General features: G+C 39.6%; 2 protein-coding genes across 12 annotated transcripts in view; one reads left to right on the top strand and one right to left on the bottom strand.

Annotated features, from left to right (window-relative positions):
• Positions 1–23,610, bottom strand: part of MED12L (mediator complex subunit 12L) — a 318,600-nt gene that overhangs the window by 173,513 nt on the left and 121,477 nt on the right. The gene's annotated exons all lie outside the window — the stretch shown is intronic.
• The window catches only part of P2RY14 (purinergic receptor P2Y14), a 52,397-nt gene that overhangs the window by 24,989 nt on the left and 3,798 nt on the right, over positions 1–23,610 (top strand). Inside the window, exons 1-2 of one of the 2 annotated variants that reach the window (XM_045812640.2) lie at positions 4,107–4,406; positions 20,434–20,533. The gene's annotated coding sequence lies outside the window, so the exon portion shown is untranslated. Of the gene's footprint in view, positions 1–4,106; positions 4,407–20,433; positions 20,534–23,610 lie in introns of those variants that run through there. The other variant, XM_045812631.2, reaches the window with a different exon arrangement.

The following is a 23,610-nucleotide window of genomic DNA, read 5'->3' as shown; positions in this document are numbered from 1 at the left end:
ACCATTTCTCCTGATCACTAGAGCAGGCTGGGGAACTGCAATCCCTTTCAAAGCACATGATGAGCCTCAGCCATAAATGATATTTACTTAGCTCTCACCGTATGATTAAGTGATACTGATTTATCCAGAGATTGTAAACATATTTACCTGGGTGAGGAGAAGTGCTAAAGAGTAAGGGAGCTGAAATTTCATCTTCCACACAAAGAAGTCAACAGATTCTACTAAAAGCCAAGAACTGTCATTTATGTAAAAATACAAGGGTTAATACCTAAAAATAATAGCTACAATGTGAAGAAGGTAGCCACTGGGGCATAAGAAAATGGAAGGGACTATTATTTTCCATTGCAAGATTTATAAAATTATTTGATTTCTTAAAGTACATAAATGAATGACTTTGATAAAAATTTTAAATTAATTTGAATTAAATATACACATACATACATAAGATGATGTCTAAATTGCTTAGGCTAGGACAAAAAGAAGGAAAAATAATGGAGGTCCTCACTGGTTATATACAGTCACCTTTTTTGTACCTAAAAGACCTCCCTTTTCCAGTGAGCTGGAGTTTTAGAAGGCAAAGTGTCTATGGATTGCTAAGCAAAAGGGGAATAATGTGCCAAGCACAGGAAACCAGCCTGAACAGCCTTGGCAATATGGGGTGACAAAAGCTGCAGAAAAATCCCCTGCCCTCCTGGCCAAGTGACTCCATGAATAACAGACTTGGGGAACATCGGCAAAAGATTCACCTTTCCCCAAAACCAGGTGAGACAACCACCACCACCTGAGACACAGTACAAAGTCTGAGAAGTGGCCTACTCAGAACTCAAATTAAGCCATATAGGAATTCAGAGAGGTGGTCACCATTCACTCGCTCTTAGTGGTAAGATAAGGAAAAGCTCCATGTACAGCAGAGTCTGAGCTGAGTTTTAAGGGGTGCACAAGAGTTCAACAGGTAGTGATGGAGGATAAGATCCGCTTTGGGATGAGGAAATAATCACCTGACAAAGGCCAGAGGTGAAAAAATAAAATAGATGGTGTGTTTGGAAATGGGACATGATCTAAGCTGCATCAAAATGCATATTACATGCTGTCATTGCCTCAAGAGGAAAATGTGGGGACGGGTGGGAGACTCCTGGGACAGTTAGTTCAGTGGTTTCTGGTAGAGTACAAAAGTATAGACATGATCAACTTAAATAAGATAAAAAAGGGGTATGTTTCTAAAATAAGCTAGTTGATGAGAATATGCCCCCTGTGTCTGCTTAGGACAGACTGATATTTAGCTCATTACTCATATCATGCCTGTCATGACCCCAAGTTTCCCTAAGGCCTTAGCTTTGTGCTAGTGAATTCCATCAATACTTTCTCCTTATAATTCCCCAAGAGTATAGAACTCATGGACATACAGATTTGGGTTTCCAAATACCTTCAGTTCTCCATTCAACTTACAAATGGAAAACCATCATAAATGGACAAATTCCTTGGAAAAAAAATTTTTTTTCCTTTGGCATTCTCACGAAGTGGCTTTGGCTTATGCCTTTCAAAACTGCAATCATGGGGTACCTGTGTGACTCAGTTAGTTAAGTGTCCAACTCTTGATTTCAGCTTGGGTCAGGATCTCAGGGTTTGAGATCAAGCGGGGTCAGGCTTCATGCTGAGGAGTCTGTTTGAGGTTCTCTCCCTCTGCCTCTTTCCCAACTCATGCAAGCAACACTTACACACTCACATTCATGTGCGCTCTCTCTCTCAAATAAATAAATCTTGGGGCGCTTGGGTGGCTTAGTCAGTTAAGCATCCAACTTTTGATTTCGGTTCGGGTCATGATTTCAGGGTCATGGGATCAAGCCCTGCATCAAGCCCATCACTCAGATCGGAGTCTGCTTGAGATTCTCTCCCCCTCCCTCTCCAACCCTTGACTGCACTCACACTCTAAATAAATAAGTAAGTAAGTAGAGATTCTCTCTCTCCCTCTCCCTCCCACAATAAATAAAAATGTTTCTAAATAAAAAATTTTTTTTAAAAAACTGCAATCATAAATTGAACCAAATTTGATCACATAGTCCCAAGTACTGGTTTTGGTTAAAATATACACATCTGACTCAAGGTTTCTATGTATATGAGTAAGTTGTAGCAGTTACCAGATTACAAACCTATTCTTGCCTATCAAATTAAATATTTATAAAATCATTTCGGTTTTACATACAAATCATAAGCCTTCAAAATTAAAAGTAAGCCAACTTTCATTCTGTCCCTTTTCAATGTTTACGAGTCTCATTTATGAAACACAAGTGTTACAAGTAAATCCTAGAAGAAAAAGAAAACAAGAAACCAACACATTTTTACTTCTGTGTTCTTTTAATGGTAGAGTAAAAATGATAGGTGCTGAAGATACAAAATTGACAAGATACTGCCCTGCCTTCAACTCCCGATCTAGTTGGGAGAAACAAAGAGAGGACAATTAAAGAGCACAGGTAAAGAACTCAGTTATACCCCGAGGCCCTCGTAGCACCCGGTTTACAGACGGTGACCAATAAATAGGAGTTGACTGATCAGATGAACAGATGGTTGTAAGAATAGGCTGGTGGAAGGATTAATAGTATTTTTGGCTAACAGAAAAGAGGGTAAGTGGGCCAAATGGCATTTGAAGGCCACTAGTGCTTCTGCAGGTATAAGAAATAGTCAGGATAAATTGAACTCAGACAAATTTACTAAATAGTTATGTCATCATTTTAGCACATTTTAAAAAATAAACACATGAAATCTAGAATTTCAAAGATATTTTATCCTTAGGATGAAGTCAAACATTTAGTTTTTAAGATGACTCCATGAAATTTTTTAAAGCAGTTCAAATTCCGGATGACCCCCAAAAAAGGGAAAAGGAAATATTCTAGGTATAGGAAAAGGCATAAGCCCAAGCCAGGAAGCAAGAACCATCGATATCTGCAGGAAGTTCAAACCAACGCTCAGGCTGCAGGCAAGCAGTGGTAGACGAGGACTGTCAAATCACAAAGCACTAGGTCTGCGAGATTCAACAGGATGAACTTAACCTTGTACGGTGACAGGGACCCACATAAAGGACATGGCTACACTTGTATTTTAGAGGGATTCCTCTCAGCGGTGAGTGGAGGGCAGACACTGGGGAGTTGACTGGGGTAGAGAATACAGGCTTAGTGGGAATCATAAACAAGAAATATTTGGGTGTTAAAAAAAAATCATCAGGCTTTGCTGATTGGGTAGGAGCAGACGAGATCATGAAGGATAATTTGATGGTTTACAGCTTAGATGACTAATAGACAGTAGTACCTAATAAAAGGGCTTAAGTCAAGGGAGAGCTTTGAGGGGTTTTGTTTTGTATGATGATGATAATAGGCATGACTGGTAATGAGCATACTTATCATAAAAGAAAGGGAAAGAAAGTGGTAAAATGAGCAAAGTTGATGATACAGGTCCAAATTGGGTAAGTTCAAAGCAGACAGAGTATAGGAGACTTGGGCCCCCTTCCTCCTGAGAGAGGTGTAAGGATTACATTAATCCAGAGTACTACGTAAGAACAATGAGTCCCAGCAACAATTTGTTAAATGAAGAAGGAATCCAGAAATGTGGGTCAAACAGGGTGCTCGGAAACCAGATTTAAGAGAAGGGGTAAGCTGAAGAAAGATCAGAGTCACAACAGCACCAACTCAAGGTTGGTCAGGTACCATCGCACACCCCCTAGAACTGGGTCAAGATGCAGTGGTCAGTCACCCATGTCTAATGGAGACAGCCTGACCTTTCAATCAAAACTGATCAAGACTCCTAGGTGACCCGCCTACCTGCACAGCTTTTCCCCTCTTCCCCTGCTCCTGAAAGTGGCAAATGTTCTGGTCTAATCTGCTCTCAAATATTTCTCCATTTTCCAACAAGATTCAAGGAGTTACTTGAAGCCATGTGAAATACAATTTGAAAATATTTCCCAATAAACACAGAAGCTATTCTTACAACAGCTTCACAGGAAAAGGTCACAGCTAGGCATGGGAAAGATCTAGCCTCCTGCTGGCTGGAGCTCTCACTTGCTCCATCACTCTCCCTTTTCCCTCTGTACCCAGTTTCATACCAGTTACTGCTTGGTCAGGCCTTAATAATTTGTAACCCTAAGCATAAATCATATCCAACTTATACAAGCACATAGTAGAACTAGGCTCCGAAGAGGGCTGGACATCTGTAGTACTTGACATTCAAGCCTTTGGCGAGATGTCAACATTTCATAGAGTACTTTAAATGTTTTGGTCTGAGAGCTAATGCAGCGTTTCCCACTGGTCAACACGAGCAGCTCAAGCAGAGAGCAAAGTCTATTTCCCTCAACATCAGATGTTACATTCAGTTGCTGATCCAATCTTGCCTACAGAGACGATAAGAGGCTGGAAAAACTGGTAAGTAAAAAAAGGTCTCTCCAATGCAGAGAATATTTAAAGAATATTTGTGATTCCAGTGTGAAATGGCTGTTTGTGCTCGTGTTGTCCTAAATTCTTTTTTTTTAATGGATTAAATGATAAGGGACAGATTTACAGATGAGATTTGACTTTTCCAAATTCAAAAACTAACCTAAGTCCAATTAACTGTTCCCTGCCAACGTTCCTTTTAATTGCATGGAGCAGGATTTTCTTCCAAGGGGTCATGCATTAGGCTTTAAGAAATCATTAATTTTTTTTTTAAATTTGTAAACTTATTGCTTATACAACAAAAGACAGTGTTCTGTGTATGTGTGGATAGTGGGTTAAAATCAGTTTGGGATGCCGTAAAGAGCACCGATATAGCTGGGCTATGACGTAATCCTCAGAGCTAAAAGAGGCCGGTAAAGAACTGAAATGCTGAAGAAAAACACAAAATAGGTTTGGCTTAAGAGCACAAATGGCCCCGACTCAGTAAAGACTGAAACCAAAGGTAAAATACTTATGCAAGGAAGCATTTAAAGTCTTCTCTGAAACCTAAACGCTTGAGCTACTTGTGTCGATTTAATGGTGAGTCACAATTGATTTTTAAAGGAAAGACACAGAAATTAAGTAAACCTCACAGCTGCTATTTTAGTTTTTTTAATGTCTTAGGTTTGGCTTTTCAGATCTTTGATTCTTCTGATTTCTTCCTCTGAGACTTGACCGACATTTAAATATCAAGTATTTGGTGTTTTTTTAGTTTTAATTTGTGGATGGCAAGGACTAAGAACAACTTGTGGAACTTATTTTTGTTTGTTTTTCTAGAAATTGTAAAGTAAATTTCATAAAGTCTAGATTAACAGATAATTTTAAAATTTCATTTGTGCTTAGAATCCACTCTGGTATATTTCCTAGCAAAAAAGTTATTCAAGAGCTCTACTGGAGAAACTGTTAAGAACACTGTAACTGAAAGAAGGCAGAGAGACAGGATCATTTATCAACGACAAGGGCCTCCCCACTCTGCCGGGGAAAAATATTTTAAAAATCACAAAATTTAGTATTTTTAAAAAGCTATGAGTCTTCTTAACCAATGATTCTTTAAATGTAGAAAATGCAACCTCTTAAGTCTTTTCTTAATTCATTTTTATACCTACCAACTTTCTTGCCAGTTTTCCCCACTTAAAGGTAGCATTCATGGGAGAAAATCTCTCTTTATACATCTATAGTCCTCTTTCCATTCTAGAGGACTTTCCGTATCAGCCCCGCCCATTACAGGGGAAGACACTTCTTCACCTTTAGTGCTTCTTCAACACAAAACATTTCACTACCGGTAGGGATTACCACGTGTAATCAAGAATCTCAGAAAGAAAATTCAGAGTAAAAGTTTGCTTTGAAAAATATAACAAAGATCTAGGCTTACTTACTACTTGCCATAAGCCCTATGATACAATAACAGATTTTTTGTTGTTGTTAACCATTCATGTGTAAGTTCACTAATAACTATTAAGTGTATTAGTACTAATCATATGAAATTTCCATTTTTGTAGGTTTAAAAAAAAAACAGCCAAATATTAGCAATTTTATACTACTCAATCTAATAGAAAAGGAAGAGAGACAGAGTCTCAAAAGAGCCCCAGAAGTCAAGGGGTGAGGAGAAAACCATTAATGGTATTTTACATAATTGTTATATGACAGCAAGATCCAGGACTTCTAATTAACAATTCCAAGTAATGAATCCCCATAGATACAGCCCTCTGCTTTTAAAGCCTTTGCACAGAATCAAAATTGGATGTTTCCAGCAGCCAAATTACACTGAGAAATGCCTTCTATTGTTGGCTCCGTTTTATCAGTTAGGAAGCTAGGGTCCCGGGAGGTTCACTGACTCAAACACGATAACGCAGCTAATAAAGGCCAACGATGGGACTTGAAGCAAAAAGCCATCTGGCTTCACATCCAGTATCCTCTCACCTATCCCATCCCTCTGATCTAATGAGATGAATGTGCCCAATAAAAACTATAACTCATACATAAACACAAGTTGGAGATGCAAGAGTGTACAGGACTGCTCTGCCTCTTCACTTGTTTGCACAACAGTGGCAATAATCACGTTGCATAAAACAGTCAATATTATGGGCACTCAGGTTTTTACAGGGGCAATTGTATATGGTAGAAAAAGCAGGCCCTTCTCAGATAAACAGCTGAATTTGAATCTTCTGCGACCTTGAGCTACATTTCTTAGCTCTTCTGCCTCCATGCTCTCCCCCTGTTCCATAACTCATTACACATCATGATAAAGCTATCACCGCAAAGAGGTGCTAAGATACTAATGGAGACATGTTAGTATCCAACACGTACCAGCTATTCAATAAAAACAGAATTCTCTCCCCCACCCTTGCTAGTAACTTACTATGTCAGAGATGGTACTGGCAAGATTAAAACCTCACAGGAAATTTCTTGAGTTAGTATCTGATACTCACAGGGCCAAATAAGAAATCGCAAATAAGGGAGCATGAATACTTCTCCCAATTCATCTCCTACCATTTCAACAGAAAATTGGGGATTGTGCCAGCACACAAGTAGCAAGTTATCTATCATCATATGTCCACTGAATACCAACTACCATAAGTGACCTACACTGTAAATAGGCCAGTCTTTCCAGGCCAGACCAGTGAGCCTGACAGCTAGAGACCTGGAGAGCAGAAGCCCAGGGCCCTGAGCCTCACAGGAGGTGGTCTTACACAGACAGAGGTGGGAAAAAGACATGACGGTTATTACTTGCATAATCCACATGTTTCGTGGGTGGGTGAATAACCAAACAGACAACCCTACCAAAAAACTCAAGAAAAAAGCGAAATAGAAGATTTCTGGTCTATAGGAGTTATAAAGACAGACTGGGAAGTTTTACATATTTTTAAATTTTAATTACTCTTCATAAAGGTCTGGTGTCCTTTTTTGGTATTTACAGACTGCCCACATGCTGTCCAGTATACCTATAAGTTAAGGCCTGACATCAAAATAAGCAAAGTAACCCCCAAAAATCCTTATTCGAAAATATAGTAAAATATATTTTAGCCAGAAGTTCTCATACTTTTGGCCTCAAGACCCCTTTCCCCATACTCAGAGCCAAATGTTAATATGAATAACAACACATTTTTATGAAAAATACATTTTCAAAAAAAAGTCTTAATTAGAAAGGTGACATTCTACATTTCTGCATCTCTCTTTAACATCTGGACTAAGAGATTTTCATATTCACTTCTGCACTTGATCCGTTTCAAAACGTAGTTTTAATTAAAGCATATTAAAGAAAATCTAGTCTCACAAAGATATGTAGTAGGAAAAGGAAGAAGTATTCTAATAGCCTTCTGGATTTTTTCCTTTGGCACCACACCAAAACCCAAAAAGTGGTGGTTTCTTAAAGGTTGTTTGCAATGGAGAATCTAAATCCTCATCAATGAATATGCTTCTTACATTAAAATCCTTTAGTCTAAGCTAGTCTCTGAATAACCCTTTGGTCTGTGCTAGATTTTGTAACATCACAGAATCACTGGTCATTTGGAGATGTACGCTCGTGCCGAATTCATGCGGAATATGCTCTTCATTATACACAGTCAGAAACTGTACTGACATCGGCACTGATCTCTAAGTACTGGAAAGTGCTGCCAAATACCCCAGTCTGAATTACTGTCATTTGTGTATCATCCTTTCCAGTAAAACTGGCGTTCCAGGAAAAAGCATCTAAGTCAGCTCATGGCTCATTCACTCAAGTGTTGTTGCTCTAGACAAGCATCCTATCTGGCAGAAGCTTTAGGAACAAGTCCTGTTCTGTAATGCAAAATATTTAAAAGACACGTATTTAAAGGGTGAGATTTAACCAAGCCGGCAATATACATTCTTCCTTCATCAAGGATACTTAGCAGTATATGCAGTGACTACAGGACAGGTGTGTACATGGCCTTGATTGGAGCTAAAGTCCCAGCAGGTTTGTTTTACATACCACAGCTTTTGCACCATTCATACAAATGTCAGCAGAATACGTTAAAAAAAAAAAAGGCGAATAACATGTTACTACTCTTTTAAAGATGGGCTGATTTTCAATGCCCGCCTGAAAGGGTGTCAAGGACCCCCGTGGCCCTAACAGAACATACTGTGAGAACTATTAGGGTAGACTTTGAGATAGAAAAATTTTCTTTTGATACAAAAAACACTAACTCAAAAAAAAGTAATTTGACTATATTAAAATCAGTAACTTTTGTTTATCAAAATAAATCTTTAAAAGTGAAAAGACAAGTCATAATCTGGGAAATGCGATTCACCATATATACACCGAACAAAGCAGGTATCAACAGTATTTGAAGAATTTTTACGAATCAATGATAGTATAAACAACCCAACAGAAAAATAAGAAAGTATGACTAGACATTTCATAGAAATAACTGATTATAGGATGAGATGCCCACATCATCAGTTATCATGGAAACACAAATCAAGACCACAATATAGTATCATGTCACAAAACTTAAAAAATCTGAGAATATAAAATGTTGAAGAGGATTTGTAACCACAAGATCATTACACATTATTGATAGGCATATACATTGGTACAACCACTCTGGAATATAGTTTGGCACTGTTTCCATTATTTTAATATTCATGCACTCTATAATTATAATTGGCAATTTAACTCCTAGATTTATACCCACAGGAAAATCTTTCACATGTTCATCAAAAGACAATATGGATACACATCTCAGCATAGTTTACATGGACAAAAACCCAGAAACATCCCAAACACAGGAAACTGAGTGAATGAACTAAAACGGTCAGACAATGGTGTGTTATAGTCATCAAGACAAACAAATTATAGCAATACTCAATAAGATGGATGATATGTGGCATGATGTAGTTAAATTGTTAAAAGATCACATATGGCTTTAAAAACAAAATTTCATACACATACATACCACAGATACACACTTTAAGAAAAACATCTAAGATGCTACAGAACACTATAAAACAAGACAGCAGGAGAATGAAGAAAATAGATTCAGGACACATGATGGCCAGAGATGGCATGTGGGAAGGAGGACAGAACATTCAGCTACACGTAGCTTATTACTATCTTGCCTTTTGTTTCGTTTATTGAGTTAAGGAAAATTATTAATGTGATTAAAAATAACAGAATTAAACTTTTTAAAGTCAAACTTGCATCAACTTTGCATAAGAGTATTTCATAAATTAAAGATTACGGTTGATCCAATTTTATGCAAAGATTTTAAGAGATACCTATACATTTTAACCTATAGCACAGAAACTGTAAAACTCTAGAGGTTCTAAACAGACTCATCATTTGACAATTAAGTAAATCAACTCCTGAGTTTCACCAAAATTGTACAAATAGATTCACTCATAAATTCACTAAGTATCTATTGAGCTTCTACTGCATGCCAGACGCTAATTCAGCATGAGCTTTATTCTCATGAAGAGATAAAGTCCTTTAAGGGGGTGATGGAGATAATAAGTTGAAAAATGTCTATTATCTTAAATAATGAAAACAGCTATGAAGAAAATAAAAGCTGGTGAGGGGCTGGAGGGTGCTGGGTAGAAGCTTGGCTGCATCAGATGTCATGAACAGAAAAAGCCTGAGAAAGTGATGTTTCAACGCAGACCAAAATGAAGAAGCCACACGAAGATGCTAGAGACAGACAACCACAGACAGAGGCCAGGGCTCCAAGTACCCCTGTCCCAGCAAGTTCTAGATCTTTATAGACCTGGGCTTCAACATCACTGCGGTGACAGTGTGAAAGCAAATTCACCTGGGTATTTCTGCTAGTCCTCCGCAGGGCTTGACAGAACTCAGGCGGTAATGTTTGCAGACCATTGCTGATAGCCCCCACCAGTTTACAAAGGACCAGAAGCCTTTCGGGATTTATTGGAACAGGAGAAAAAACACGGACCTGGCTCAGAGCTTGGGGGGGGGGGGGGCACTGGGTGACAGAGAAGGAAACACTCAAGGGAATAGCTAGGCAGTTAAGCTTTTGCTTTTATTTTCAATTTTTGTTCGACTGGGCCAAAATACCTAAGTAGCACAATAATCTACATTTATAACGAATGTTGGTTTACTTTCCACGGGCACCAAATATCTGCTGTTTTGCCTTCCCCGTGCCCCCACCCCATACACACAAACACACCTGCACTTTTTCCACAAGCTAATCATGTCAGTGACATTCAAGAGATGGAAGAAAGCTTGCCAGCACTCTTGCTGCCCTAGGCTGGACAGACTTACATTATAGGTAAGAGTCACAGCTAGGGAGAGGCATCTGTTCTCCATCAAGAGAGCATCAGTGAGGAGACTGAAAGGGAGGACAAGACAGAGTGACAACTCAACTCAGGCCGTGACTAACTCAGTTGATGGAAAAGCTCTTCCCTGTGGAGGTGAAATAACCTTGCTCCTCAACATCCAGAGCTGTGAGTGACCCACAACTGCAGCAAATGGGGGTGCACAGTGCGAGGGAAGGAGATAAGGCAGCTCGGGTTCCAGAAACACCAGACACTGAGCTCTAAGGGGGCAGAATGGATCCACGACGCCAACAACACTGCCTGATAATAAGCGCCCAAGGAATATATGATAGATAAAAGGCAAAGTTTGCTTTATTGATGATGACTTTAAGCAATGTTCTAAACAAAGATTATTTTGGCTGGAAAGAGAAAGCAAGATGGCAAAGGATAGAATAAGATAAACCAATATAAGGATAGGCAGAGAAGCTCCCTAAGGTGACTAAGAACAAGTAGGCAGGGTAACAGAGAAGCCTAAGAGACTGATAAGCACCTGCTGTGTGTCAGGCACTGAGCTCAGGACTCTTCTCTCAAAACTAACACACACACATACAATACATGCATATATGCACATACATACACATGTGTACATACATATACTCTAATATGTATCAGCCAAAAAATACAATACACAAGCATATATGTACACACACACACACACACACACACGCTCTCTCTCTCTCTCTCTTTTCTTCTACTGATCTATTCTGAAAATGTGGTGCAGGCAATTATGACCCGTCTGTCCTAAATACTTCAATATGCATCTCTGAAGAATAGGAATATTCCCCAGCTTAACCATACCATTAACACACCTTGAAAGATTATTTCAATAATACTAACATAGAGCCTGTATTCAGATTTACACAACTGTTCCAAAACAGTTCCTATAGCTCTGTCTTCTACTCCCCTAGCCACCAATCACATTCACACATTGTTACTTCTCTTTGGTCTCTTTTGATCTAAAATCGCTCCCTCCCACCCCATCACATTTGTTCACTTTTACTGACTTTTTTTTTTTGGAGTCTAGGCTGGTTGTTTTACAGAATGATCCACATTCTGAATCTGCCCAATTCATCCATGATTAGCTTTTTCACAAGGTATGTTGTGTGCATCTAACTGAGTAATATCTGGAGGCACAAAATGTCAAGTTACCCCATTTGGGTAAGTGTGATCATTCAGTGACTGCCAGATATCCCTGCTCAAAAGGTACCATCTGTTCTTTAGTATTCTAACTGACTGGAGAGTGATACCTGTAGACTGGAAAATCCTGTTCTCCCACAACCTTTCTCCGACTGGCTTTTCGCACCCAGTGAAGACTGCTGTCTCATCAGTTATTACACTGAGGTTGCAAAATGGTGACTTGCTAATTCTATCATTCATTCTACCTTTTCTAGCTGGCACTCTGCAAAGAAGAGCTTTCCTCGTCTGCATCCTCCTTTTTTTTAATACCTATTCTTGGTTTTTTTTTGTTGTTGTTGTTGTTTTTTGGGGGGGGGTTGGGTTTTGGTGTTGTTTTTGTGGGGGGTGTTGCCTTTATTTTAGAGGGAGAGAGAAGGGGTGGGGTCAGAGGGAGAGGGAGAGAGAAACCCAAGCAGACTCCTTGCTCAGTGCAGAGCCCAACGTCGGGCTCAATCTCACGACGCTGAGATCACGACCTGAGCTGAAAACTAAGAGTTGGACACTTAATTGACTGTGCCACCCAGGTGCACCAATCCCTATTCTTAATATCACTTCCTTATTCTTAATATCACTATCAATTCCTGAATCTGGTTTATTTTTCAAAGTAATTTAATCTCTTACTGACATTCCTGACATCCAAATTGTCAAATTTAGAAGTGCCTCCAAGGCAGCTCCCATGTCCTTTTTCTACATTTTCCCATTGGTCTAAGCACTTCCTTGCTTTTTGCCCACATGGTTTATCTCAACTCACCTTGTACTTTCCCTATGCCTTATTAAAATCAGTCATTTCTCCAAGAAGCCCTGGTTCCTCTTAGTGGGCAGTAATACTTAGAAACAAGATGAGCTCACTGATACTGGTGATCAGTATTTCTCCATCTACAGAGCGTTTTTACTTTTGCTATTTAAGCATGGAAAAGGCGGAGCAAGTTTGTAGCTACTGCGCTATATGACTTTTAGACCTACACATTTTTACCCTAATTATTAAGGCCTTGCGCGGGTTTATACCTTGCAGGGAAATCGCTTCTAGGCAGAGAGAGATACTGAAAATATAAGAGGAAAGCAATAATGTATAAAGATTAGAAGGAAGTCCAGAGTAGGCAGCAAAAAAAAAAAAAGCATGGAGTAAAACCAAACCAGTCCAGGTCGAAGCAAGTCATGAGCAAAAAACTGCAATGGGGCACTAGTTACCTGGTTATTATCAGATTTCTCACATACAGACACTGCAGCTGAGGCAACAGTGAGCCCCATCTAACAGCTCCCATGGAGCATGGCAAGACATAAGATGATTTTCTTAAAACGTACTTGACTGACTCATGTCGAAATCCATTCTAAAAGTGAAATAATCACAAAGGGAATAATCTAAAAAGGACACATACGTTCAACAATGGATCCCAACCTGTGGACCTAGGGCTCACAAAAAGATCTTTTATTTCACACATATTCTGAGCACCATCTTTAAGCTGCACAGAACTGCATCTTTCACATTTAAGTTCTACTAATTACGAAATCAGTGTAGTTGCTTCATTATCACATGTTGTGTTTAATAGAATACAAATTCATTTACAGAACTGGTGAATTCAAGTGATGGTCACAATATATTTTATAAAAATCAAAGGTTACTGATTCTTCCAACACGGAGGAAGTACATCAAATGTTTGGTTTTCAAGTGTATGTATGAGAATCAGTTTGGTTTTTTTTTTCAGCATTCCCACTCCCACCTAAAGTCCTAGATATTTATATTCTTTTGCTTGGGCTATGTAAGACTGAATCTTGAACAAACATACAGGTGGCTGATATTTAGCTAAGTAGTTAAAAGTGTGGGTTTCCCAGAAATGAAAATCTATTCCCAACCCCATAGCAAAGGGATATGTATTAGTGCCTTAGCTCCAAGATCTGAAGTTCTGAGTAATGCATGCTTAACTGAGAAATGCAAACATCATCTCAGTGAGGCAAAGAGAGGTCAGAGATTCATTTCCTTTCCTGGCCCAAGGGAATAGAACCACGTATTAAAAAACAATGCTGCAGAACAGGCTGGAAAAAAGTCAGGAATCCAAGTAGCTCAGTCTAATTCCAGACACAGAGAGAAATCAGTTCCCAAAACTGTGAAGACCAGAGTTTCATAGCTTTATGTCACCTTCATCAAGGCTTGTGTGGATTGCTGAGGAAGACCAGGCCACACTTTGGGCTTCACACTTCATACTCCCTATCACTGAGGACCACTTTCTGTGACTAGAACAGACTGACCTGAGGCACCACAGCCTTCTCCCTTTCTCCCCGACACAAGCACTTTGGGGTCAGATACCCAAGGAGGCTCAGAGCACTCAGCCAAGGTCTACTGTGCCTCTTGTAGCCCTCATTGCAGTGCAGAACATCAACCTGAAATAAACATGAAGAAGGGAAAGTGGGGGGGGGGGGAGCTGACCCAGGGGAAGTCCTGGGCAGACTGAAAGTCCTAGAGACATTTGATTATTCCATAATCAGCTGAGTCACACCCTGAACCCACAGTGTTCCCTCTGAGTCACACAATGCCAGGCACCAGGTATTGGATTCTTACAGGAAGAGGAACCCTATGAAGCAGCAACAACTACCCCCTCATTTTAGAGATGTAAAAACTGAAACACAGAGGCACTTAGTAACCCGGAGCTATTAATTAAGCCGTACTTCTAACTAAGGTCCACTCTATCCAATACGCATGCTTTTAATCACTATCCCGCACTGTCTGCCTATTATTCTGAAAGCATTAAGGAAAGCCCACTTCATATTCTGAGACCTAAGGATTTGAATTACTTACTACTGATGAGTTATTCGATACATAGTTAAGATTTAACAACGGTAAAAGACCTGACTAAATTCTCTTCATATACAAAAATGATATCAAATACACCTACCATTAAGGGACTATTTCATTGGTTCTCAATTCAGAAGCACTTAGAAATATCTGGACACATTTCTTTGTTGTCATAAATCATGGGGTGCTACTGGCACCTAGTGGATAGAGGCCAGGGATGCAGCTAAAAATCTTAAAAAGCACAAGACAGCTCACCCACAAAGAGTTGGAATTCAAAAAAAAAAAAAAATGTCAACGGTGCCAAGGTTGAAAACCCTAGGCCATGACAAAGAGTGTAGATGCAAAATCCTCGCTGATCCATCCTGACAATCCAGACGCAGTTCTCGCTACAGAGGCTAGCAATAGGTGACCATTCTCATGGCCCCAAAGTTACACCTCACCCTGCTCCGTCAGCTCCCATAATCTGCTAAGACATGAAGACAGACCTCCGAGTTCTTAGATGTGCCAGTCTTGCACTTTGCTACCCGTTCTAAGTATTTTAAGGGAAGTGTTAGAATTAATAGTAAAAACGAGATTTGGGCATTATCAGTTTATTATCCATACTAACCCACTGCCCATTATCACACATAATTGAAGAGCGGCTCTATTCGTAGCGAAATACACAGATTTATGACTCTCGTGAGTTTTCGTCTGTGAATAGGGAGACCGAGGAAGAAGGCCTGGCAGTCAGGATAGAGCTGAGCTCATGTATTGGCGGAAGAAGTTCCCAGGTATCTGCAATTCAGCCTAAGAGCATGAAGACATTTCTAGTGTGAGAAATAATTAGCACAGCTCCTCATCTGAAATATGTAACCACAGCATTCATCCAATTATTAAGTTAAATTGAAGCATTTTTATCAGACTCTAACTGAAGGCGAAGTCAACAGGCCATAGTGACCGGGAATTAGGAGGATCGAGTCAGATCTAATCAAGGCCTCATGTCTACTACAAGAGAAAACTGGCTACAGGGGACAAACTGGAACAAGCAAAGCCCTCCTTGGGCCAGAGACGCCTGGGAATCCTTAGTGGCATCCAAACCACGTGCAGCAGACCTGGGTTTCCCCCGCCAGTATCAGTCTCCACCACTTACTAATTAGTGTCATTGCTTTAATCACCATAATGAATGGTCCGATTCTATTCCTCTCCCAGCACAAGACAGAAGGCTGAGTCAAAATCTAAAGTCACAAACACATTCATTTTTGAACACTTTCAGAAACTGAGAAAGGAAGTGGAGGTTTCTCCATGCTGTGGTACCTGGAGGCTAACTGGAAAAACTGAAGGTATCCACGCCTTGCAGACCTTCAAAACCTAGATTAAAAAACAGGACATACACACTTGCAAACTCACACACACATGTGCACCTGCCCTTAAGGGAAAAAAAAAAAAAAAAAAACCAAAAAACACACTGCCTAAGTGACGCCTAAAGACAAGACTCCAGAAACCCACAACTAACATCATACTCAATGAAGAGAAATGGAAAGCTCTTCCTCTAAGATCAGGAACAAGATAAGGATGCCTGCTGTCACCACTTTATTCAACATAGAATTGGAATTGTTAGAGCAATCAGACAAGAAATAAAAGACATCCAAATTGATAAAGAAGTAAAACTGTCACCAATAGCAGATGACATGATGCTAAAGAAAACCCTAAAGATTCCACCAAAAAAAAATTAAAATAAATGAATTCAGTAAAGCTTCAGAGTACAAAATATACAGAAATCTGTTGTATTTCTATAAACTAATAACAAAGTAGCAGAATGAGAAATTAAGAAAACAATTCCATTTACAATTGCACCAAAAAGAATAAATTAGGGGCGCCTGGGTGGCTCAGTCCTTAAGCGTCTGCCTTCGACTCAGGGCGTGATCCCAGCATTCTGGGATTGAGCCCCACATCAGGCTCCTCCACTGGGAGACTGCTTCTTCCTCTCTCACTCCCCCTGCTGTGTTCCCTCTCTCGCTGGCTGTCTGTCAAATAAATAAATAAAATCTTAAAAAAAAAAAAAAATAGAATAAATTACCTAGGAATAAACTTAACCAAGGAAGTTAAAGACCTGTACTCTGAAAACTATAAAACACTGATGAAAGAAATCAAAGATGACACAAACAAATGGAAGGCTATATCACGCTCAAAGAATGGAAGAATATTGTTAACTGTCCATATTACCCAAAGCAATCTACAATTCAATGCAATCCCTATCAAAATACAAATAGCATTTTTCACAGAAGTAAAACAAACAATGCTAAAATGTGTGTGGAACCTCCAAAGATTCTGTAGAGCCAAAGCAATGCTGAGAACGATGAACAAAGCTGGAGCTAACACAATCCCAAATTTCAAGATAAACTACAAAGCTAGAATAATCAAAATGGTATGGTCCTGGCACAAAAAGAGACACATCAATGGAACAGAACAGAGAGCCCCTCCCACCAAAAAAAACCCCACACTTCCATGGTCAATTAATCTATGACAAAGGAGGCAAGACTATACAGTGGGTAAAAGACAAGCTCTTCAACAGATGGTGCTGAGAAAACTGGACAGCTACATGCAGAAAAATGAAACTAGACCACTTTCTTACACCATACACAAAAATAAACTCAAACACCTAAATGTGAAACTGAAATCATTAAATTCCTAAAAGAAAACAAAGGCCATAATCTCTTGGACATCAGGCTTAGCAACATTTTTCTAGATATATCCCCTCAGTCAAGGGAAACAAAAGTGACAATAAATTACTGGGACTACTCCAAAATAAAAAGTTTTTGTGCAGCAAAAGAAATCATCAGAAAAATGAAAAGACAACCTACTGAATGGGAGAAGATATTTGCAAATGAGATCTCTGAAAAGGGGTTAGTATCCAACATTATATAAAATTTACATAATTCAACACCAAAACAAAATAATGTGATTAAAAAAAGGGCAGAGGATTGAATAGACATTTCTCCAAAGAAGACATCCAGATGGCCAACAGACACATGAAAAAGACTCAACATCACTCAGCATCAGGGAAATGCAAATCAAAAGCACAATGAGATGGCTGTCGGAATGGCCACTGTAAGAATCTGGAGCCCAGCAGAAAGTGGGTTTCTGAGGAGGGGAAGGAGGAGTCAGTTACAGAGGAAAAAACATAACTTTTAAGAAATAAACTAGCATGTTTATAATGACTCCCCACCTCCCCCCAACACACCTAAGACCTAGAAGCAGAGGACACTGTCTACCCATACCAAGGAGTCACAGTGTTGGGGAGAGAAGCAGGACAAGGGTCAAGGTGGAAGACATTCTAAAATAGCCAAACAGGGAAAAAGAAAGGACAGAAGTCTGTTGACAGACTTAGCATACTACTGAATAGAAAATGTTTTTTTAAATACAAAATATCTTATGAAATACTTAATAACATAAAAATTACAAAATATGACTACAAAACTGAATAAGCAGCTATACATTAATCCCCTTTCTATTCAACTCATTCTAACATCTTTGGAGACCATCAAGGATATGACATATTGCCACCAAAAAGGGGTGGGGGAGGAGTCACACATTAGGGCAGAGGAGAGAAAGCCACAATAAGAAAATGGCTTTAATGAGTTTAGAAATGTACACAATGATTACACACATCTTTTTTTTTTTTTTCCAGAGAGAGAGAGAGACAGAGAGAGCATGCATGTGAGCAAGGTGGGGGGGGGGGGGTTTGCAGAGGAAAAGGGAGAGAGAGAACCTTAAGGAGGCTCCTCGCTTAGTTCCAAGCCCAACGCAGGGTTCAATCGATCATGACCGAAGCTCAAATCAGGAGTTGGACGCTTAACCAACTGAGCCACCCAGGCGCCCCTGATTATACACATCTAAACTATTTATATTGACATAAGAATCATCTAGAAAACAAATATTTACGTCATAGGAAAATATCTGAGGCACCTTGGTTTTTAAGCTTTTGATGTTTAGACAGTAAGGAGGGAGGAGGAAATATCAGATTGTTACTTTGTAAGAACTGAACAAAGCACAGAAAGATGATGCTCATCATAGGTAAGTGGGTGTTGATAAGAGTAATTTGAAAGCAATTCATTCTCCACATACACTTTTTTCTAATTATAAGATATTTTAAATATACAAAAATAAAAGTACACAAACCAATGCTGGTAACAGCAGTGTACCCAACTGCCCAGTGTTGACGATAACATTTATGCATGGCTGTTTCAGAATTTAAGACATGAAATACCAGAGATACAGCTAAAGCCCAACTACCCTAAGCCATCGCTTGCTCTTCCCTCCCTCCCCAGGAATGAGCCTTGTCCTGCAGTTACGACCAGGACGTACGTGTTCAGTAACGTTGTGACTCACCTACAGCATGACTCCACAGAGCTTAATCTCTTTGTTTTGTTTCTAAAGAGAACTTCATGACCTTTTGCAGGAATATTCTACGTAAATATAAGGTGTTCCTTACCACTTGTTCTCAAGTAGATTTCTACACGGTGATGAAATCTGTAACGGATAAACTCTAAGAAAGATCTTTGACATCAGGGTTATCTAAAAGCAACTTATTTCCTATCTAGAGTCCCAATTATAGCAAAGAAAACCGAATTTTTAACCCTTCTCACCAAATATTAAATGTCTATGTTCAGGGCTTGAAAAAAAAAATTGCTATTCCAAGAGGGATCACTGGGCTAGCAGCACCAGCATCACACCGCACTCCAGACCTATGGAGTCGGAGTCTTGCCGTCAGCATGATCTCCAGATGACACGCCTGCACATTAACGTCTGAGAAGTACTGGTTTAAAGAATTCAGAAAGGTGACAATATAGACCAAGGCAGAACCAAATCTACCCACCATTCTGCCAAACTTATCCTCTTCCTGTCAGACAATATGGCTTTCCCGAGTTCTGTGTGCAAAGTCCACGCATCAGTCTCATTAGTCTGGTGGCTCTCAACCCTCTCAGAGGACACTTGGCAATGTCTGGAAGCATTTTTGTCACAACCCGGGGGGACAGGTGCTACTGGCATCTAGTAGATAGAAACCAGGGACGCTGCTAAACCCCCCACAATGCAGAAGGCAGTCCTGCATAACAAATAATTACCTGGCCCGAAGAGCAATAGTGCAAAGGCTGGAAAAGAAAAATCTAAAACAAAAACACTTTCTTGATTTTCTGACTAAAATAATCAATTACTTCAGTAATTTAATGAACTGATTTGAGCATCCATATCCAATGGGGGGGAAAAATAAACCAGTAAAAATAAAACACTTCATATCCAACACTCTGAAGAGTGTAAAGTACCCTCAAGAGGCACCTGGATGGGCGTCTGGGTGGCTCAGTCGGTTAAGCATCTGCCTTCAGCTCAGGTCATGATCCCAGGGTCCTAGGATTGAGCCCTGCATGGTCACATGGTAGAGCCCAGAGCCCAGGATCAATGCTCAGCAGGGAGCCTGTTTTTCCCTCTCCCTCTGCCCTTCCCCCCAGCTCCTGCTCTCACTGGATCAAATAAAATCTTTAAAAAAAAAAAAAAAAAAAGAGTTCATACCAAATCAATAATCATTAATACTGACACCCAAGACCAATACAGTAAAACAACAAAGGTACATGCTGTAATATTTCATAATGACACAAGCTAAATTTTCAAAGTGCATTGCTACCATATATACTTGTCTAATAAAAACATTCTGGTATTCACTTAATTCTTCGTTTTTCTCCTACCATACAGGATCATTAGTGAAGAAACACTATGGCCACTTCAAGGTGACAAGCACACACTGGACTAAATTGCTTCATTGAAAGGAAACCTACCAAAAAAAATATTTAAGGTAACTGAAAACTCTCTAGTATTATCAAGAGCTTTGTTAATTTCACATTTATGAATGAATAATTCCTCTTCTCCAGAGAGTAGAATTATGACAATCAGAATGGTGGAAGAAGATTGTCTACATGTAAGAGAGATAGAGGTCAGTGTGTATAGTTACACAAAAGGTGAGTAATGAGCCTCAGGCTGACCAAGCATGTTTTTACTAAGGTGAATGCTTTCAGAGTGACATTGCTTTGTATGGCCTGTATCAACTAAATTCTGCCTAAAGAGAGCACCCAGACGTTGTATGTAATTCTCTACACTCTGAAAACACTTAAAGTGCCACAACCGTCAGACTTTAGATCGCGCTAAGGAACAAGGGCACTCACTTTAAATTAGAATGAACCTGTGGCATTAAGCCCAGTAACAGCTGTGCAGAAAGACTGAGAGAAAGCAATTCATGTGCTCCTATTAGACTTTAATAGCTATCTTTCGATCTCATGAATTCCATTCTGCCATGTTCCTTAATTATGTTACCAAAAGACCCAAGTGATAGAATAAAATATTTCATTCCATTTCACTGTCCTTTACCTGGATTTGTGGGCCAAGGAAGAGCCCTACCTATGAGAAGCTGAAGACATACTCTTAAGTGTCCCTTTTTAAAAAGTTCTGCCACACACAGAAATCTTTCTCCAGTGCAGTCTCAAGAATTTAGGCAGCACTGTTTACTTTCCTGAAGCTTTCACTACAGAAATTCCAGATAAACTCAAAAGTAACTACATGGGCAGGACTGGCTACACGTCCACAAACTGGCTCACCAGAGCGCCCACTTTTTGGTTGATCGTCATCCAAAGATCCTTTCCCCCTCGTTTTCCTTCCTTTGCCTCTCTCATCTTTAACAGGCTGGGAAAAGCCATTTAGAAAGGGCAAACCAACCAAGAGCCTAGGACAGAAAAGGAAAAGTAGTTGGATCACACCAAGACATTCTTTGTTTTCTTTCTGATTCACTTGGTTCTTATTTTTGCATCATTATATAAAACCAGCATCAATATGTGACTATGTCCTCCATTTATGAAATGATTTGAAGTTTCGGTTAGGACCCTTCATCAGGACATTAAATCATCTCTACACTAAAGATAAGGAGAGGAGACTGGGCAGATGTTACAAGCTCAAAGTGATACAAACAGGTCTCTGTTATGATCTTGTCCTGTTTTTCTTTTCATCCAACACATATTCTTACCTTTTGGTCTCAATATATAACTGTCCTCATGTCCCATAGCACGCTCAAGATAGCTCCATTTTCACACCACTCAATTATCACTGTATAAAAGGCTGCCACGCTTAGTTCATTCCTCAAGTAGAGTGTCCCTCTAATTTGTCTATACCGTGTCTAACCAAATAACAACACAAACAACAGTGATACCTGATACCCTGCTCTTTTCCCAACCAGCATGTATCAGACCTTTCTATCCTAAAACAGAGACTCTTACCTGTGATTGCTTCAAAACACGCCAAAATAGCAAGAAGGTGTTTGAGGGGAAAGACCCAAGCAAGCCTTGAGTATTCACTCCATTTCAGAAGGCTCTTCTGCTCTAGAAGTTTACCTGGATCATCACCCCCCTCCATCAACCTCAAAGTGGGGGGGGGGGGGGGGCAAGGAGGCAATAATGCACATCACAAGGGCATTAATGCTCAGATTCTCAATACTTTCAGGATTCTGAGAACACAGTCCTGGACCCATGACATTAGGCTATCAGGAGAGAAGACAAATTATTTAGTAGACACACTCTTTGCCATAGTGGACATTAAAAATGGAAAATGTAGCCCCTTCGCTTAACTATCTAAAATTTGAAACAGGTTACAGACCTACAGTGAAGCAAATGACTACGAAATATGATCAGAGCCAAGTGTGCAAGGAGTAAGACTTCCTTCCAAAAGAAGTGCAAGGAATGGCAAAATCAAATGGCTAGAAGTATTTACAGTTTTGCCATGTGGTATGCGTGAAGAAGAGTACACAGAAGCAGGGTATTCTTGTACAGGAAGCAGCACACCAAGTTTGCACATATGATTGTTTTATTTGGAAAGTGAATGAATTTCATATTCCACATTTCCAAACTTACCTTTCTCACACTTTCGCCGTTTTACTAACATAGTCATTCACTCACTGTGTATAAAACACCGTGGCTGGCATCAGGAATACAAAGATGAACAAGATACATTCTCTGATCTCAAAGGAACCATTATCCTCCACAATCATTCTTTCCCATGATCCCTGACTACCTGTAAATTTCTTAAGAGCAAGGATTCATGTCTTAAATTCCCAGATGGCATGTCCTTTTATTTCACAAATATTTTAACTATCTAATGTCCTAAACATAATGCTAGGAACACAATGGTAAAAAATGACATGATGTCTCTATGAAGGGGCTTACCACAGAAGAAGAAAAAAAAACCCAACAACAACAAATGGACAGACAGATGAGTATTGAGACAGGAGACAGGCACAGAACCAGGAGCACACATATAAAAGGACCTCACACCCAACCCACTCCAACTAAAGGGCAGGAGGGTCAAGTTTTCTAAATGATGTGACATCCAACCTAAGCCTCAAGGATGAAGAGAAGTTAATGAACCAAGAAGGTAGCAAAAAGGTTTTCCACACAAATGAAAGTTTGTGCAAAGGTCCAAGGTGAGAGAAATCATGGAACCCACAAAGGGGCAGATGGGTTCAGGAACTCATTGCTGAGGATGGAGGAAACAGGGATCAGACCAAGAAGGGACTTTGGCAGGTTAGCATTAAAGAGTTAGGACTTACTCCTGAGGCCAAGGAATGACCACTGAAGGGTTTCAAGCAGGTTGTTGATATTACATAAAAGACAGACAGTGAACATTTGCTTTGATGTATCAAATAATCTTTCAAAGAAGTTCTAATCTTCCCTGTGCTCTAAATCAGTATGTCTGACATCAGAGAAGAATATACAGAATTCCCTAACAAAAGAAGGTTTTGGGTAATACTTAGGACAGCGTTAGCCAATAAAAATATGATGCAAACTACGTATGTGGTTTTAAATTTTCTAGTAGCCATATTCTTAAAAAAGT

Source organism: Ursus americanus, chromosome 20, assembly GCF_024610735.1.
Source record: "Ursus americanus isolate L20-20 chromosome 20, mUrsAme1.1.p, whole genome shotgun sequence".
Classification (NCBI taxonomy): Eukaryota; Metazoa; Chordata; class Mammalia; order Carnivora; family Ursidae; genus Ursus; species Ursus americanus.
The sequence above is the reverse complement of the archived record's forward strand: the minus strand, read 5'-3'. Positions and strand labels throughout refer to the sequence as shown.